Here is a 12,443-nt window from a genome sequence, read left to right on the forward strand (position 1 = left end):
TGGTAGTTTATTGAACAATCATAATCCTTCAAAAATTCTACCCATCGCCTCTGTCTCAAATTCAATTCCTTTTGAGAAAACAAGTACTTAAGACTCTTGTGGTCCGTAAAAACTTCAAAGGTCACACCGTACAAGTAATGTCTCCATTTCTTTAAGGCAAAGACCACTGCGGGCAGTTCTAGGTCATGCGTTGGGTAATTTTGTTCATGAGACTTCAATTTTCTAGAGGCATAGACAACCACTTTACCCTTTTGCATTAGTACGCATCCTAGACCTTCCCTAGAGGCATCGGAGTATATGACATAACCTTCTATTCCGTCCGGCAACGCCAAAACAGGAGCTGATGTTAAGTGCCTCTTTAACTCCTGAAAACTTGACTCGCACTTTGGAGTCCAAATAAACTTATTATTTTTCTTTGTCAGCTTTGTCATAGGTCCAGTAATTTTTGAAAAGTCCTTGATGAACCGCCTGTAATAACCTGCTAAACCCAGAAAACTTCTAACCTCGGTTGGAGTTTTGGCTGCTTCCACATTGTGACTGCCTCAACTTTTGCCGGATCCATGACAATTCTATCTTTAGAAACTTTGTGCCCCAGAAAAGAAATTTCATCCAACCAAAACTCACACTTACTAAATTTAGCATACAATTTATGTTCCCTTAAGATCTACAGAACCACCTTCAAGTGTTGAACATGATCTTTTCGAGTCTTAGAATATACTAAGATATCATCAATAAAGACCACTACAAACTGATCCAAGTACTTTTTAAAGACCCTCTGCATTAAGTCCATGAAGACAGCTGGTGCATTGGTTAATTCAAATGGCATGACTACAAACTCAAAGTGTCCATATCTTGTATTGAAAGCAGTCTTGGGTATGTCTTCCTTCTTAATTTTCAACTAATAGTACCCTTGCCTCAAATCCAGCTTGGAGAAAACTACTGATCCTTGCAGCTGGTCAAATAAGCTGTCAATCAATGGTAGAGGATATTTATTTTTAATTGTACCCTTATTTAATCCTCGATAATCAATACACAACTTCAAACTTCCATCCTTTTTCTTAACAAATAGAACAGGTGCGCCCCATGGCGAATCACTTTCTCTAACAAAACCTCTCTCCAATAGATCCTGTAATTGTATTTTCAATTCTTTTAGCTCTGCAGGAGCCATTCGGTACGGAGTCTTAGAAATCGGGGCCATTTCCGGCACTAGTTCAATCTTAAACTCCACTTCTCTCTCTGGAGGTAATGTTTTTAATTCTTCGGGAAACACATCTGAAAATTTCCTTACCACTGGCACATCCTCCAACTTTACTTGATCATTGGGAGCGTTAATCAGGAAAGCTAAGAAACCTTGCGCTCCTCTATACAACATTTTCCTTGCCCGAACTCCCGAAATCATAGCAGACGATACTAACCTACCTTTCACATCCAATTTCAGGGTTGCTTCCCCGGGAATCCAAAATTCTACCACTTTTGCTTTACAATCAAGCTTAGCATGGTAATGAGTTAGGAAATCCATTCCTATGATAACATCATACCCTTTTATGTCCAAACTGACTAGATCTACTAGCATCTTACGCTCTCCAACCCAGAACTTGCAGTTCTTATAGGCCAGGCTAGTGATTATACTTTTATTACCCATAGGTGTCCTAACTTCAAGATCAAAGGGTAACTTAACAGGTTGTACATCGATTCCGGACATAAAAATTGGATTCACAAATGAATGAGTTGCGCCAGGATCAATTAGTACTCTAGCTAATCGGTGAAAGATTGGAAGAGTACCTTCCACAACCTCCGAGAAATCAGGTACAGGTTGATCGTCCATAGCGTACACCCTGGCAGGAACTTTCGGCCTGTTTCCTCCAGAAGTGGCTTGTCTAGCACTTGGGGTACCGCCTTCTTGTATTTTTGAACAACCGGCAATCTGGTGTTCACTGCTTCCGCATCTCAAGCACTTCCCTTCTTTCCTCTAGCATCCGTTCTCAGTATGGCTAGCCCTCCTGCAATATCCACAAGTTACCTGAGGGGTGGTCACACGACCTCCTTGCGGGGCGTTCCTAATTTGATTCCTTCCACTTGGTCCTCCTCTAGTACCGATATCTCTTCTTCCGGTACCTCTTGCCCCAGCTCCTCTTGCTAGAGCGTCTCGTGGTGCTCCAGGACTATTTACTCCACCCATTCCTCGACCTACTTTGGCCGGTGGAGCATTTGCATAAGTCGGCTCCCGACTGCTGCTAGGGCCAAATCTTTTCTTGGCCTGGAAGGATTTTACTTGAGCTCTGGCAACTTCAACCCTCTGAGCTCTCTCTACGACATCAGCAAATGTCTCTATCCGAACAGCAGCTAATCCCTCCTAAATTTCCACGTTTAGTCCCTGCACAAACCTCCTTACACGCCTTTGCTCCGTGGCTATCAATTAAGGAGCAAAACGGGACAATTTTGTGAATTGGATTTCATATTTGGCGACACTCACCGCCCCCTGCCTACACTTGATAAAGTCATGCTCTCTTTTCTCTTGGATGAGAGGGGGTAGAAACTTGGCGTTGAACTCCCTTATGAAGTTCGCCCAGGTCCTAGGAATATGGTTCCTATCCCAATTGATCCTAATTAAATTCCACCAGGAACGAGCAGCTCCTTCAAATTGGAATGCTGCAAAAGTCACTTGTCTCTCCTCTGTATAATTTAAAGCTGCAAAAATGTCAAAGATCCTCTCCCACCAACCTTCTGGTACCTCAGGCTCTGCGCCTCCATAGAACTTAGGAAGTTCAAACTTCGAGAATCTCTCTAATGCCCGATCCTTTGTATTGATTGGGCCTCCTTGATGATGCACCGCTCCAAGGGCTTGGTGTTCAGTCATGCGCTCTAGTACAACGGTTATTTTATTGATTGCGGTGGCCACTGGGTCTCCGGCCACGCTTCCTTGACCCTGGTCTTGATTGACCTCAGGTTCCCTATCACCACCACCCTCAGGGTGTTGTCTAGTTGATCTCCCACATTCTCTACCTCTAACTCGTCGATCCATAACCTAGTTATGCCTATTGATATAAATGAAGTAATAAGCGAAGATATTGTTACTTATTTACTTATTATATTTTCTTTTATAAGTAAAATCATCATGAACATTAAGAAAAGGTAAATAAAACACTTAACACATATATTCACATACCAAAGTTCGTACAACTAGCAGGTTAGGGTGCCTTCCGAAAATATGGCGTACAAGTTTAGTAAATATATACAAACAATCCCTTAAACCAAAAATAGGGATATAGTGCCTCAAAAGTAGGCCATCTAGTTAGACAAAATGCTATGACCTAAACTAGTGTCACCCTAACTAACCCTGGATAAGTAGATACAAACAGATCAAACCTAGCTAACCCTCAGGAGGGCTACCAGGAGCAACGTTCTCCTCAGGGTCCTCCTCCGGATCCTCCTCCGGGTCCTCCTCCACACCTGCCTGAGCAGTACCCTGAATAATCCCCATGACCTCGTCTATCATCATAGTGGTGTCGGCCCTAATACCCGCACTCCTATCTCGTACCTCCTCAGCTACCCGAGTCAATTGAGACCTCTGTCTTCCTAACTCCTCACGAGCAGCCTCTGACCTAGCCCTCTCGGCTGCTAACCTCTGCTCGAGCTCAGCTATACGATCCATCTGAGTATCAACCATGATGCTCAATTCCTCGACATCTTAGGTCAAAATGTGATTAGCATCCCTCAACTGGCAACGCTTGTCCTCCAAAGACAGCACTAACTCATTAGGGTAAGCATATGTGACCCTACACTCACATCGGGGATACCTATCAGCTGGTGTATAACGTATACGAGGTCCTCAGTCTCGTGGCCTATAGGAGATGGACCTAAGAGGCTCTACATGTCCATTAGCCACTCCATTACCATTAGCATGTCCGTTTCCATTTTCCATACCTGCAAAATAACCAAAATCCAAAGGTTAATACTTAAATAGCTAACTTGCTCAAGTACTACTTAGAATGCTTCTAATTATCTCGCTTCTTAACTCTAAAAAGGTTCAGAGTTTCTAACACTTCTAATGAATCATTCAAATAATTTCCTAACCTAGACTCTAATACCACCTGTGGCGGCCCCACTTCTCCCTAAGGCGAACCAGAGGGTTGGCGGGTCGCCTGCCTAGCTTTCGCCAGGACTCACGAAAGAAAACCGACTAAACCCTTTCCACGTATAACTTAAACCAAAACAAAATTCGTCATCCGAACATGCCAAACCTTTAAACGATCAGAATATTAAAACACATTAACTTCAGAGATAACATTGCCATTGGACATCTGAACGTTCACTCTTACTTACATCTCCGACCAATTCAACACGAAACTACAAATACACATTACAAACCACACAGTAACCTCATAAAGGTCAAATAAATTCATACAAGCCAAAACTTAGGGTGTGCACTTTTCCAGCTTCAAGTGACAACCCAAAACAAAAGATATATAGTCGATTCAACACAATAGTTACAAAAGCTAAAAGCAGACTTCAAATCTCTCGAATGCCAAAACCTGTTAAGGAAAACAAATATCGTGTGGTGAGCTAAAGCTCAGTGGTGCCCAAAACATGCAATCATATAACACAAATAGTAAATAACAACTTCAAGCTTAAATTCATCAAGTAGAAAAGCGTATAACATCACAGGGTAGGATACAGGGGCTCTCAGGAGCCATTTTCCACTAGTTTGATCAAAATTAACCGCAGTTGACCCTCTGTCAACTCTCACTATCTAAAGTCCATGTAGATTCATTATATTTTTTTTCTTAACACGCTCCAACCAACTTACTCCCACCGGGCCCGCACACCTCACGAGAGAGTTTGGTATTACTCGAGTATACCTTTTTATAAACTAGTCGAGGGATTCACCCAATGACGTCACAACACGAGGTTACCAGGTCAGGATAAGAGGCCCTCCTACCCTAAGGTGTGGTACATTCCCCTGCCTGGTAGATTAGTTGTCGAGTCCATGCTCCAGTCAACAATTGCAAAATTTTAGTACTTGAGATAGGATAAGAGGCCCTCCCACCCTCAAGTGTGTACATTGCCCTACTCAGTACATAGCTAGTACAAGCGAGACATTCGAGAAAACGTTTCAAGCAAGTCACCACTCGAAAGGCTAGTGCGATAAAGTACACACTGCTACTTCAATGGATCAGGAAAACCACTTTCCAACTATCACATAACAAATCAAGAAAGCACTTTAACAAATTAGTCATAGAGCAAGCACTGATACTCACTAAAAGTGAAGCTCAAAAGTCAAGCTGGGAATCGAAGTCCACGCCCTTGCTAAACCCTAGAAATCCAAGTTGCAAAAACTATAAGTTTTACTAAACAAACCCTTGGTTTATATACAAAAGATTATCTGGTATTAAACTAATTTATTTACTCGGAATAAATCAATAAATCTCTTAGAATTAAAGCTAGTAAAGTAATAAAATATTTTGTACGATTCCTTTAAAGCTACTTTTCTTTCTAGAGGTACAACCAAAGCCAATTTAATTCAAACAAGTTTTCTTGCCGAACAAATTTTCTAAGTCTTTCTTTTTAAAAGTATTAAAATCTCATGTTTTTAACAATTTTCCTCTAAAATAACTAGCCAAGGATAATTTTATGAAAAACCTAAAGTTTGGAAGTTAATACAATTATTTCTTAAAAAAAATATTAAAACTAGTTTGAGCAAAGAAAAGAATTCACTAGTTAGCACGGTTCTAAAAAAATCCCGACATTTAAATTTTAGTTTTATCATACTATACATAATTTCTATAACTTGATATTAAGATAAAATATTTCAATAAAGCTTGATAAAAAATACTCGAATTCAAAAGACCAAAACGGACTTCACGATTCCAACTCATTTGCACTTTAAATTCCAAGTCACCAATATAGAAAAATCACAAACCAAACATCAATTTCACTAGGGCTTCATCAATCATTAGCCCTAGGTCTCAACAGATTCAGTTCCAAACAAAATTCAACAAAGAAAGTCCAAGGTATCACAACAAACCCAAATCACAACCCATGGACCTTCCAAGTACATTTCAACCAACTACTTGAACGAATTCTCCAAAAATTAAACTCTTGCAAAAATTACTCAAATGGCCAAGAGTTTCATCAATCATTAGCTCTTGGCATCAAACAAATATTTCTTGTAACAAATCAACTAGAAATTTAACTCAAACATAAAAGAAAGTCACGGTTAGCTTACTCACAAATACACTTAGGAACTCAGATTTTCTTTTCTTGTTTCGACAATCAAGAAAAATCCAGCAATTGCCAATTCAAGACATCCATTAAATCTCCATCTTTTATTTGCTTGAAACACCAAATATATAGCTCATAATCCATCCAACTGAAACCAAAACAAGTAACACACAATTCCATAAAATAACCTCACTCAAAAACCTCAATTAATTCGGCCAGCCTCCAAATCCAATTTCCCAGCAATATAGTAGTTTATTAATAGAGCTTTTGTCCCTAGTTTTCTTCAAAAAAAAATTTTTCCAACTCAACATGCAAAAGGTGATTAGCAAGCTACAAGCAAATCTTAAACATCCAATATGAAAATCTCAGCTACAAATTCGAAGAAAACTAATCAAATGTTCAACCTCTTTTCTTGGCCGCAAATTTCAGATTTCTTTTCTTTCTTTTCTCTTTTTTTTTATCCACGATTCATATTCAAATCTTTCATGCATGTCCAAACCAAGTTAATATATAGTGTATATTACAGTTTAACATAGGAATTCAAGGCCAAAATTCATAAAAATAGTTGGAAACTTCACCATTTCCTTCATTCGGACAACCTGGAAAAAATTTCCAGCAAAACTCCTCCCACGGTCTCACCCAAAAATTCCAACTTTTCCTTTAGTTTCTTCAACTAGACTTCACTTAACACATAAAGCTAACAAATTACATGCATTACCCAACACAAATTTCCATTTTACTGGAATCACAAGCTGCACGACAAACATGCAAGCTCTCAGTTCCTCATCTTTGATCCAGCTCCCATATTTTTTTCTCTTATCAAAATTCCCTTCAGCCAAATATTATTATTCATGGCTAAACCAACATGCAGCCCGTAATTCAGCTACATGCATGACCAAATAAACAGCTATCCATAAGATTTGATCCAAACCATGTGCGGACAACATAAAAAAAAATAAATATCATCCAACCAGAAATTCATCCAATTCCTCTCGGTTGACTTGCATGTAAACAGATCTCGTATCCCTTCACTTTTCTTGATTAATCAAGGCTAATTAACCTCATGCAAAGCTTGATCATTCAATTTTTGGTTAGTTAACTACACATTTAAACTCAAATTATCACAAATTGGCCAAATCAAGCTGCAAATTTCCAGCTTACTCAATCGGCAACTCCAATTCCTTCACAATCAGTTTTTCTTGTGACTTAATCTATCATCCAACCGCACAACCACCACATGCATGCTTATAATCAACATCATCTACCCCTAAACAACTAGTCTAGGTCCAGAAATTACCTCAGCTTGGAGCTCAACACACACGGCTAGCAGCTGCAAATTGTTTTTTCTTCTCGGACAGTCAAGAATTGCAGCCCGTCAGCTCTCCCTCTCCCTTGCTCAAGCTTGCGACTAGAATGGAGGAAATTTGGTTCTCAATCTCTTCACCAGCTCACGGATGGAAGGAATGATAACAACAAGTCTCTCTTTTCTCTTCCTTGCTCACGGACAGAAAAGAAAAGAAATGAAAGCTCGGCTCTCTCTCACTTTCTCACTTCACTCTTGGCGTGCGGCAGAAAAAGGAGAGGAAAGATTGATGTTGTGGTGATTTGGGCTGGTAGAATGAAATGTGTGAAGTGGAATGTATATATTGAGATGTGTTTAGTGGAGCTGGGTCGGTATTATAAATGGTGGAAATGCTGAAATGAATCATGGAGCCGGCATGCTGGAATTGTTTGGATTTGAAGATTGTTCTAGGAAGTTCCATGGCTGCATGGTTAATTTGAAATGGAGGAAAGGCTAATTTGGTCTTTTAACATCTTGTTCGGCCATCTACTTAGGTTCTCACTCGTAAGCTAAAACCAAAGTCTTACCCCAAATGAAATTCGATAGCCTACTAGTGTACTAATCTCGCGGAAAATTTAATTATCGAGATTTCATCTTAATTCTAGGTTCCCGTTAACACCTAACGTTATTGATACTTAAAATTTGCTATTGAAATTCAAGGAATTAATATTAAAACAATAAAACACTTTACGTCAAGAAATATTAACTTAACTTGGTAAAAATTCAAATAATCTAATATTTTGCACAATTAACTTATTTTCGACTTTAAACTTTTTATTTTTTTTTCATACTTATCTAAGAACCAACAATAATAAAATTTATTCAAAGTCTAAAATGTACAACCAACAAGTATGAATATATGTAAGTATATAGTTATTTACTATTATTATTATTTTTTTTTTAAGGTTCTCACAAAATTAATTGATTGCAAAGGCATTGCGTTTTTTACTAGAAAGTAAGGAATAAAAGATATTCTTCCCGTTGGGAAATATTGTCGAACACCTGGAATGCGTTAAAGGCCAGCAAGAAAAAGAAAACTAAAAACTATGCTAAAAGCTAAAAACTAGAGCCGTCCCAAAAGAGATGTCCCTGGCCTCTGTACGACTCCCCCTTAAAAGCCAGAAGCCAATGACTCAATGCTTTCTACCTCGTGGTCCCTACCAAAATTGAAAGCCAAAACAAGGTATACAAAAGATGTGGCTCAATTTCCTTTTTGTTTTCTCGGCTCCTAGGGCTCTCATAGCCCTCACTTCATCAGATCAATCCGTTTGTTTTCTCTCTTGTGAGCCACGTTGAGGGAGTTTTGCAGAAGACTCCACTTGTGAAGTAATTTGCTTCTGAAAGTCCCTCTTTTTTGTAGTTTTCTACTCCAATTCCTGAAATTAATTCCAGATACCAAATATAAGTAGATATCGACAATTAACACAATATTTCACAGGGACAAAAGGGAAAATTAATAATAAAATTGCTAACAAATAATGCCCTATCAACCACAAACTTAACTCAAGCACAATCAAGATACAAACCCTTATTCTAGTGCTCTTTGGTACTCAAGTACAAGAATCCATAATAAGATAATTCACATCTCGAGTCGGTTGGTCCCAAGAGTAAATCACCCCTACTAGAGATTCCTACCTGACGTACATATCTATCCATGATAAGGGATTTTCACTTATAATCGGCACGATTCATAGCTTACGTCCAAGAAGAGCACATAATTCTTTACACTTATTCACATAATCGGGACCATATCACCACTTGCCCCAAATTCACTCCGCACAGAGATCACACGAAACAGCTCTAATACCATCTGTGATGACCCCACCTCCCCCTAGGCCTTACCCCAGGGTTTAGTGGACCGCCTGCCCAACTCTCGCCAGGACTCACTTACGCTTGACTCGAGAAAAGATATCACGACCATAGAAAAGAAATGAAACAACAATTTCAAACTTAACATATACATTGATGCTCAAATCCAACTACAAGGCTTATATATGCCCAAATACGTTAAATTGTTTACAACTTAAGTACAATCAACCCTAGTCAGGTGTTAGCGCGAGTACAATTGCAAAATCTAAAAACTAGACTAGCTAGCCTGCACAAGTCTCACGCCTTGCTCGTACCCCTTGTAAGAAAAATAAATGGCATGGAATGAGCTAAAAATCCAGTAAGATTCCAAATAGCAAGTTGACCATCATTGAAAAGTTCACGTATTAAAGTAGCAAAGTAGCGAGCATAACCAATCCATAAAAGTGAACAATAACACTTCAAATAACAAATCTCAAAATGAACGAGTGTAAAATTTTTCAAAAGAAGCAATAACCCGATAAGTAATACTCATGTCAAAGTATAAGAATACAGATGGCTCTCAGGAGCCAATTTCCCGTTGTTTCACTAGAGCTTGATCAAGTATTAGTTAACACTCCGTCAATCTTCAAGTAAAGTAACCAATCCTATAGTGCTTCGCTTCACACCAATCTGTCCACCATTCAACCCCCTTACCGAGCCCAAACACCAACTAAACACTGGTGGTAATACTCGAGTATACCGATCAGTCGAGGCGATAACACTCCACTCAACAACATTAGATATCCATGGTTCGCTATCTAATCAACCAAACCCTTGCCGGCTCGACTCAATTAACTAGCTAGTGGGGTTTGGATTTTCAAGTAGTCACTATAGTCAATGACCAATCGATTTAGTCAAGAGGAAAGTACGGAGACGGGAATGAGAGGTACCTCCCACTCGAATCGAGTGTTGTACATACTGCCGCTCAGCTCTTACAAGTCAAGCACAAGTATATCAAGTCGATTGTAACAATAAACAAGTTCATATCACATTAGGGCAAGTGCGATAAAGTACACTTTTACCCGACCATACCAATCAAATATAATTAGATTACATTGGCCAAGTATTGTAAACAAGTGTCAAGTTCAATCAAGTATTTGGAAGTACTCACCAAAGATTTAGTGCTTGTCAAAAATCATGTTCAGGTGTAACTCCTTGGTTGGAGACCAAATCTGCGATACAATATCATTTAAAACCTTGAAATCAACTAGGGTTCGAAACATAGGAGTTTCGCTTCAAGAAGACCAAGTAAATGAAACTCATTTAGATAGGATTCATGTTACATATCAAACTCTAGAAAATTCAGACACGCTCTTTTGGTGTTGCTAAATAAGCAACTAAAACTTTGGAATTCGCATTTGAGTCGCAAAGATGAGGAAAACGTATTTCTATTGATTTTTTCCAAGGGTACGAGTTTTGACCGAATTCTAGCTTATATACCTCTATGAAAGAGGATTCAAATAACCTAGATAATTCAAATTCAATTCAACTTCAATTCTTTGCTCGAATCACAAGTACACACACCTAGTTCTCGAGTGAAAATTTGGGCGGCATGCCCTTTGTATTTAGCTATTTTTCCAGCCATTTATGGCGTCCTTATTTTTCTAAATTGAGCCCCACAATCACACACAAGTAATGTTACTAACACAGTCCTTCATTTTGGCTCCAAAATCATCCAATTACAACACAAGTGTAATAATACAATCGGAAATCAGTTTTGAAGATAAAAAGCGAAACAGCAAATATGACATCTTATAGTATTTTGGCCACAACTAGAGCTACGTTTATCGGATTGGCGTGCACCTGATACTATTTTGAAGCAAAGACAAAGGGTAACAGAACTTTCATAAAGACAACCTAACCCAATTCACAGTTGATCTAGGTCAAATTTGCAAGCCTTGGCCAACGCAGGGCAACGGCCGTCGTGCGGCCTAAGGCCCACCGCCTAGCCGTGAGGGGCACCGTCGTGCGTTTTTCCAGCATGGCTCCAGAGGTTTACCCGTGGCCTTGGGAACAAAACCCCACGGCAGTCGTGCGTTTTTCTTGCCGTCGGTGCGGCCGTCGTGCCCATGCCTTAGCCAATGCAAGGCAACGGCCGTCGTGCGGCCTAAGGTCCACCGCCTAGCCATGAGTGGCACCGTCGTGCGTTTTCCTTGCCATCGGTGTGGCGTCGTGCCCATGCCTTAGCCAATGCAAGCAACGGCCGTCGTGCGGCCTAAGGCCCACCGCCTAGCCACGAGGGGCACCGTCGTGTGTTTGTCTTGCCATCGGTGTGGCATCGTGGCCATGCCTTTGCCAACACAAGGCAACGGCCGTCATGCGGCCCAAGGCCAACCGCCTAGCCACGAGGGGCACCGTCGTGCATTTTTCTTGCCGTGGGTGTGGCGTCGTGCCCATGCCTTAGCCAACGCAAGGCAACGGCCGTCGTGTGGCCTAAGGTCAACCGCCTAGCCATGAGGGGCACCGTCGTGCGTTTTTCTTGCCGTCGGTGAGCCATCGTGCCGATGCCTTAACCAACGCAAGCCAACGGCCATCGTGCGGCCTAAGGCCAACCGCCTAGCCATGAGGGGCACCGTAGTGCATTTTCCTTGCCGTCGGTGTGGCCGTCGTGCCCACGCCTTGGCCAACGCAGGGCAACGGCCGTCGTGCGGCCTATTGCCCACCTCCTAGCCGTGAGGGGCACCGTCGTGCATTTTCCCAGCATGGCTACAGAGGTTTACCCGTGGCCTTGGGAGCAAAACCCCACGGCAGTTGTGCTTTTTTCTTGCCGTCGGTGAGGCCGTCGTGCCCATGCCTTAGCCAATGCAAGGCAACGGCCGTCGTCCGTCCTAAGGCCCACCGCCAAGCCGTGAGGGGCACCGTCGTGCATTTTTCTTGTCGTCGGTGTGGCCGTCGTGCCCACGCCTTAGCCAACGCCGGGCAACGGCCGTCATGCGGCCTAAGGCCGCCATGAGGGGCACCGTCGTGCGTTTTTCCAGCATGGCTACAGAGGTTTACCCGTTGCCTTGGGAACAAAACCCCACGGCAGTCG

This window comes from Coffea arabica, chromosome 1c (assembly GCF_036785885.1).
Source record: "Coffea arabica cultivar ET-39 chromosome 1c, Coffea Arabica ET-39 HiFi, whole genome shotgun sequence".
Lineage (NCBI taxonomy): Eukaryota > Viridiplantae > Streptophyta > Magnoliopsida > Gentianales > Rubiaceae > Coffea > Coffea arabica.